We start from the raw sequence: 6,859 nt of genomic DNA, 5'->3' as shown, positions 1-6,859 counted from the left end.
ACCAACCTAGGCCGAGCCCAGCTAGGTAAGCCTGCCGCCTCTATTCCTCGCCCTAGGCGCTGCCTATTATATCGCGCCCACCCCTGTGTAGCCCATTAGTAGTTGATTCGGCCCGTTTAGGTTTTTCTTTTAGCACATTCCTGTGATTTAATTATTTCAGGAATATTAGATATTTCGAACGCTCGTAGATTTTAATACGTATATCGGATCAGAGTGATTTAGATAGGTAACTCGTGTAGAATTTCGCGTAGATTACGATTTTGCAACATGCATGCACGTTTGAAGTAGTTTGACGTGCCGAATGCCTAGTTTTGCCTGCTGTCCTAATATGTTAGTCACCCGTATCTATATTTCGTGCGTGTCTGGATTGCTCAAACCCCGTAGATAAAATTCTCATGTTTTTAGGGACCCTTTGTCATGTATTTTAGAGTAGTTGGTTGCATTTTTGCATGTAGGATTCCGTCGCTAGTTTGTTATACCGCGTTTAGGACATATTCTTGCATATTCGTGTGGCGATATTTTCCTGTTGCCACCCCACATGTTATATATGTTCTCGGGGTAGAAAAATCCATAGAATTTAACTATGCATTTAGTTTTAGCTTTTTAGCAAGTTAGTGCGCGTGATATTTTGTCGTGATGCCCTTCTGTTTATTTTGCGGGATTTAATCCGTGCGTGATATGAAGGAGTTGTCAACTAGAGATTTGCCCTTGGATGTGTAGACTAGCCCCTGGTATTTTTGGTTGCAATATAAATCCATGTTTACGTGTGGTTTGCTTGTTCTCAACTTGCTAGAAAATAGTGTTGCTTTAGAGATGCTGAAATATTTCTAAGTCTGAAATCTGTTATATTTTGTTGTTGTCTTCCCATGGTTTTATCTGGTGTTCTATAGCTCTTTTGAGGTTGGTGCAATGGAGTTAGTTGTAGACTTTAGGATTATATAGCATGCTGTCAATTTTCATGCCATTTGGATTCCTGTAGCTTATGGTTTTTCTGCTTTCAATATGCCTTCAGATCGAAAACTGCACTGTCATAAACTGTGTTTTTCACCAAGTCTGAAACTCGTGTGAGCAACCATTTTGTGACTTCTTTTCCTAGTGATCCATGCTTCCATGCTAGGTGTTATTAGTTTTATGTTGTAGTGCATCTTGCCCTCTATCGTCTCATGCCTTGGTTGTGCATTTTGGATTTGTGTAGATCGTAGTTGTGGGGTGTAGGAAATGCTATGTGGCTGATTTTGGCAGATTGTAGTGATTTCTTGTTTAGCTCGTAGTTGTTGAACCGCTGCTCCATTTTGATCGTGTCCTATATGAAACTTGCTTAGAATCTCATGTAGTTTCATATTATCTCGCTGGTTTTGTGTTTTGAAATGTTGTGAATGCCATTTGCACACATATTGCATTCATTACATCATATCTTGCGGTGTTTGTATCTTTTGATTCGTAGCTCCGTTGGAGATGTTCTCTATGTGTAAATTGCTTGTAACGACGCGTAGAATCATGTGAACCTATTTATTTTTCTGTTTAACAAATATTTAAACGTGTTAATTCAGATCTGGACAGAATTGTAAATTAACATGTGAGGTCGTTTCGGAGGTAATATATGTCATTTCCGACCCATTTAAAATGCCTAGATAGATAGTTTAATTACGCCTCACCTCTTGCCATGTTTAACCACATTTAATATTTCCGTGTACCTAATCGGGATAGAACTAAAGAAATTCGTATGTGGAGTTTTGTCAATATGCAACTCGTTGCATATTGACCTTCACTTAATGTGTAGTATTTGGTTGTTGTGACTTGACATGCCATGTCTTGCATATATTCAGCTGATCATGCATCATATGTGGTTTGCATCTTGTCATGCATATACTGTGGTGAATATCGTGTGTTGATTGTTGTTTCCGGTTTCCTTTGTCTCGATAGAGTTCCACAAGCGTGTCGGAAAGTGAGGACCCGTTCGACTACGTCGGTTCGTCTGCTTCACGGAGTCATTCTTCTTCCAAGCGAGATCTTAGGCAAGATGACCATATCCCCAGATACCATTACTAGCATTGCCATGCTAGTATTATCGTTTATGTCGCTATGTCTCGTTGCCTACCACCTGTTAAATATGAGCCTCTCAACATTGCCATGAAAACCTTCAACCTGTTCACGACCTAGCAAACCACTGATTGGCTATGTTACTGTTTGCGTAACCATGTGTTAGCGTTGCTAGTTGCAGGTGCAGTTGCTTCCATGTGATAACATGTGTTCCTTGTTATATCACCCTATTATTTGCTATTTAATTTAATGCACCTATATACTTGGTAAAAGGTGGAAGGCTCGGCCTTTCTAGCCTGGTGTTTTGTTCCACCTTTGCCCCCTTAGTTTCGGCTACCGTTGTTATGTTCCATAATTGAGCGCTCCTAACATGATCGGGGTTGTTATGGGGACCCCCTTGATAATTCGTTTTAGATTAAGACTCGTCTGGCAAGGCCCAACTTTGGTACTACTTTTTCCTAAACACCTAATAAAATTGCATAGGGACTTTTCGGACCCCGAGGATAATTAATCATCCCCCGGGCCAGTGCTCCGCATGAGTGTTGGTCCAAACAGGCAAACTACGGGGCCACCGCGGGGCAACCCGAGCTTTGGTTTCTCCTAGTGTAACCCATCTGTCGTGTCTTGAGAACGAGATACGCGACTCCTATCGGGTTCGTCGACACGTCTGGCGGCCTTGATGGATTAGTTTTACCTTTGACGAAATATCTTGTGCGTCGGGATTCCAGTGATGCTTTGGGTAATCACAGAGTTGAGGTTTTACACTAAGGAGTCCAACGAGATCGCGAGCTTCGTGACCAAGGATTTCTATGTGGCTTGTGGTAATTTGTGATGGACTAGTTGGAGCACCCCTGCAGGGTTAAATCTTTCGGAAAGCCGTGCCCCTTGTTATGTGGCAACGTGGAAACTTTGTTTAACACTGGTTCTAGACAACTTGAAGTTAACTTAATTAAAACATGCCAACTGAGTGCGTAACCGTGAGTGTCTCTTTCACGAGTTCCTTCTCCGATCGAGGGCACGGTGGGGTTATGTTTGACGTAAGTAGGTGTTCAGGATCATTCCTTTGATCATCATTAGTTCACGTCCGCTATGCGTAGATCTTCCCCCTCTTATTCTTGTACTCTTAAGTTAGCCACCTCATATAATACTTAGTCGCTTGCCGCAGCCTCACCACTTAACCGTACCTTACCTAATAAGCTTTGCTAGTCTTGATACCTTTGGAAATGAGATTGCTGAGTCCCCTGTGGCTCACAGATTACTACAACACCAGTTGCAGGTACAGGTAAAGGTTACTTGACGCGAGCACGTTGATTGTTCATTTGGAGTTGCTTCTTCTTCCTCTTCTTCATCAATCTAGGATGGGTTCCAGGACGGCGGCGTGGGATAGCAAGGATGGATGTCATTCTTCTTTTCTCGTTTGTTTTCGTCCATAGTCGGACCCTGCTCTTCTTCATGATGATTATGTATTGTACTGATGTGACTCTGATGTAGCTTGTGGCGAGTGTAAGCCAATTCTATATATCTCTTCTTTTCAGTACATGCACTTGTAACGATATCCATTCTTGCGAAACGACGAGATGCGCTTCTATCCCTGACGAGGCCCTCGTGCCAAATTGAGGATAGGATCGCATTTTGGGCGTTACAAGCCGCGTCTCTTTATTAAGGGTTTTACCACCCAAAGAGTATGGTTGATGATGGGGGTATTCCGAGGGAGTTGCCGGAGGCATCTGTTGCGAATTCGGTCTCCCGTGACGACCTAAATGAGGCCATGTCCACATTTAGATCCTATGCTATGATCGAGGTCAACAACATGCTTAAAGACTTCCTTGATAGTTACAAACCGTCTACCGACCTGTTGTTTGTGGCTAATCCCACAACCTCGGATATGGGGGCCAATTCCGACAAGGAAAATGCTAGTATGAAAAAGATAAATTGCCTCAAGGAACAAGTGGGACAAATACCTTTGCCTCGATTCCCCCTCCCATGGTCTATGGAGGACTGCTTCACCCACTGCATATTATTAATCTTGGTCCTCCACCTAAGCTTGTTAAGAATGATTTTGCTAACTGGGTTTTTGTATAAAAGCTCATTTGAATCAAAGATCAACACAACTTTGGAGAATCATCGAGTGAGGATACTACCTACATGATCCAATAATCCTCACTCCAAGAGAAGAGGTTAACAATCAGCTCAACCATTCAGCCATGTTCATCCTTCAAGTGGTTGTTCGTATTGAATATCTTGCTCATTTGCGTCCCTTCACTCGTGCCAAAGATTGTTGGGAACACATCATTTCCATGTACAAGGGAAGTTCTAGTATTCAACGGTCAAACTATGAAGTGGTACTTGATGAGGCCGATGAATTTTTTATGACTGAGGATGAAGATCCTCATGAGTTGTACCGAAGGGTGACGTATCTTGTTGTCGCTCTTCAAGATCATGGAAGCAAGGATGTGGATTATAATTGGATCAAGCGTAAGTTTCGCAAGGCTATTATGCCCTTAGTCATCCGTTAGAGGCCAGACTTTCACTCCTTGCCTTCAAGCAATGTGTTAGATGAGTTCATTGCCATGAACATATTGAACAAGACCGCTAACAATGCTCTTGCTCGTGTTCAGCGGTCAAGAAAAGACTCTCCCAACCTTGTCGTGAAGGCCAAGTCTGAATTGGAGGAAGATGAGGAAGGAGAAGATGAATTGTGCCTCGAAGACACCAAGTATGCTTATCACGAGCATATGACTCTTGCATCAAGACAGTTTTCGACCAACAAGAGAAACTCAAAGCAAAATTTCTCTAAGAACAACACAACTGGGCCCAAAGGCAAGCAACATGTGAGGACTTGCTACAACTGTGGCAATGTGAGTCATTTTATGGCTGATTGTCCTTATGAGAAGAGGGAAGACAAAGGTGGCAAACTTATTCGGAAAGACAAAGCCAAGCCCTTCCCCAACAAGAACAAGTTCTTCAAGAACAAGCGCCAAAAGGTGTTGGTGGCTCAAGAGGAGTACCTCTCCGATGAGGATGAGGATGATGATGCAAGTGGTGAAGTGATGGAGATGGTCACTTTGGCCATTGCATCCTATTCTCCAAGCAAGGTGTCCCTCTTTAACGACCCCAACGAGAACCACATTGCCAAGTGCCTTATGGACAAGGCATCCAACAAGGTAACATCCAACATTAAAACTTCCAACATCAATGCTACCATTTACACTACCTCTATTAGTGGTGATGCAAAGGAAGACATAGAGGAGGAGGAAAACTCCTTTGATAATTTCATGAGAAAACTCAAGGGTAAATCCAAGAAGCATTTTGTTGCTCTCTTGGAACAACTTGGAGAGGCTAATGACCTCATTGAATCTCATGAAGAAACTATCTCTATATTACAAGGACATGATCATGACTATGCCGATGAGATTGCGGATCTTTCTATTGCTCTTGAATAAGAGCAAGGACCCCGTTTGACTCTTGAGGAGTCACACGACGATGACCTTGCTAAATTAAGGAAGGACCTTGATCATGCTCTTGTTCTTACTCGTGTGCTTCAATCTGAAAAGGTTGAACTTGGACTTGACCATGTTAGACTCAAGAAAGAGCTTGCAACACTTGACAAGTCCCACAAGGCCTTGAAGAGTGCTCGTGTCTCTTTAAAATAGGCTCATGCTCAACTCCAAGTAAAACTCACTAAGGAAATAGCCACTTGCTCTCCATTCGTTTTAATTGATAATGTCCATGCTACTAGCCCCTGTTGTGAGCATGCACATCTCGTGGAGGAGAACACCAAATTAAGAGAGTAGCTTGAGAAAGGCCTTGTGACATGCATCCAAGGTCAAAATAATCTCAATGGCTTTCGAGCAATCAAAAGGAAGTGGTTGCAAAGGAAGGAGTCAGCTTTGCACCCAAGTCCAAGAAGAACAAGAAGAGGAAGACCAAGAAAGCTCCCCAGCTTATGGAAACCTTTGTTAAAACTGGGGAGGGTACTCATCAGAAGAAAAGGACCAAGCTAAGGGTGGTAATGCCAAGAAAGGCAAAACCCCTCTACCCAACACAGTCGGGGACTTTAACCCCTCTTATGTTTTATGTTGTGCCAGTGATGGGAATGTTTTTGCTAAGTTTATTTGTTCTTATGATGAGTACATTGAATGGTCTATTTGGGTTCCTAAGACCCTTATTACTAACCTGAAAGGACCCATTAAAGATTGGGTACCTAAATCCAAGCATTGATCTTATGCAGGAGTTTGCTTCCGGTGGGGTGTCATGGTTCCTTGATAGTGGAGCAATAAATCATATAATCGGAAGCAAGGACTTGGTGGTGGACGTTCATCCCAACCCATCCATTTCCACCCAAGTATCCTTTGGTGATGATGCGATTTCAAAGGTATTGGGTCTCGGCATGGTGGTAATTTCTCTAGAACTTACCATTGAAAAGGTTATGCTTGTTGAGAAACTCGCATAGAATTTACTTTCTGTTCATCAACTTGCACTTATGGGCTTTAGTACCTTCTTTGGAATTGACTCTGTGGCCCCTTTGTGGAGAAAGACTCTTAAAGTAGCCTTTGTTGGGCATGTCGAGAACGGTCTCTATGTGGTTAACTTTTTGGAGCTACCCACTAAGACCGCGACGTGCCTAATGGATAAAGTTGACGTGGGATGGATTTGGCATCACCAGCTAGCCCATGTCAATATGAGATCTTTTCAAAGTCTCCTCAAAGGGGATCACGTTCTTGGACTAAAAAAAATGTGATTTTCGCCAGAGATCATGCTTGCAGTGTCTGTATTCAAGGAAAGATTCATGAGACACCTCACCACCCCACGACTACCA

This window comes from Hordeum vulgare, chromosome 7H, assembly GCF_904849725.1.
Source record: "Hordeum vulgare subsp. vulgare chromosome 7H, MorexV3_pseudomolecules_assembly, whole genome shotgun sequence".
In the NCBI taxonomy this organism is placed as follows: Eukaryota; Viridiplantae; Streptophyta; class Magnoliopsida; order Poales; family Poaceae; genus Hordeum; species Hordeum vulgare.
The sequence above is the reverse complement of the archived record's forward strand: the minus strand, read 5'-3'. Positions refer to the sequence as shown.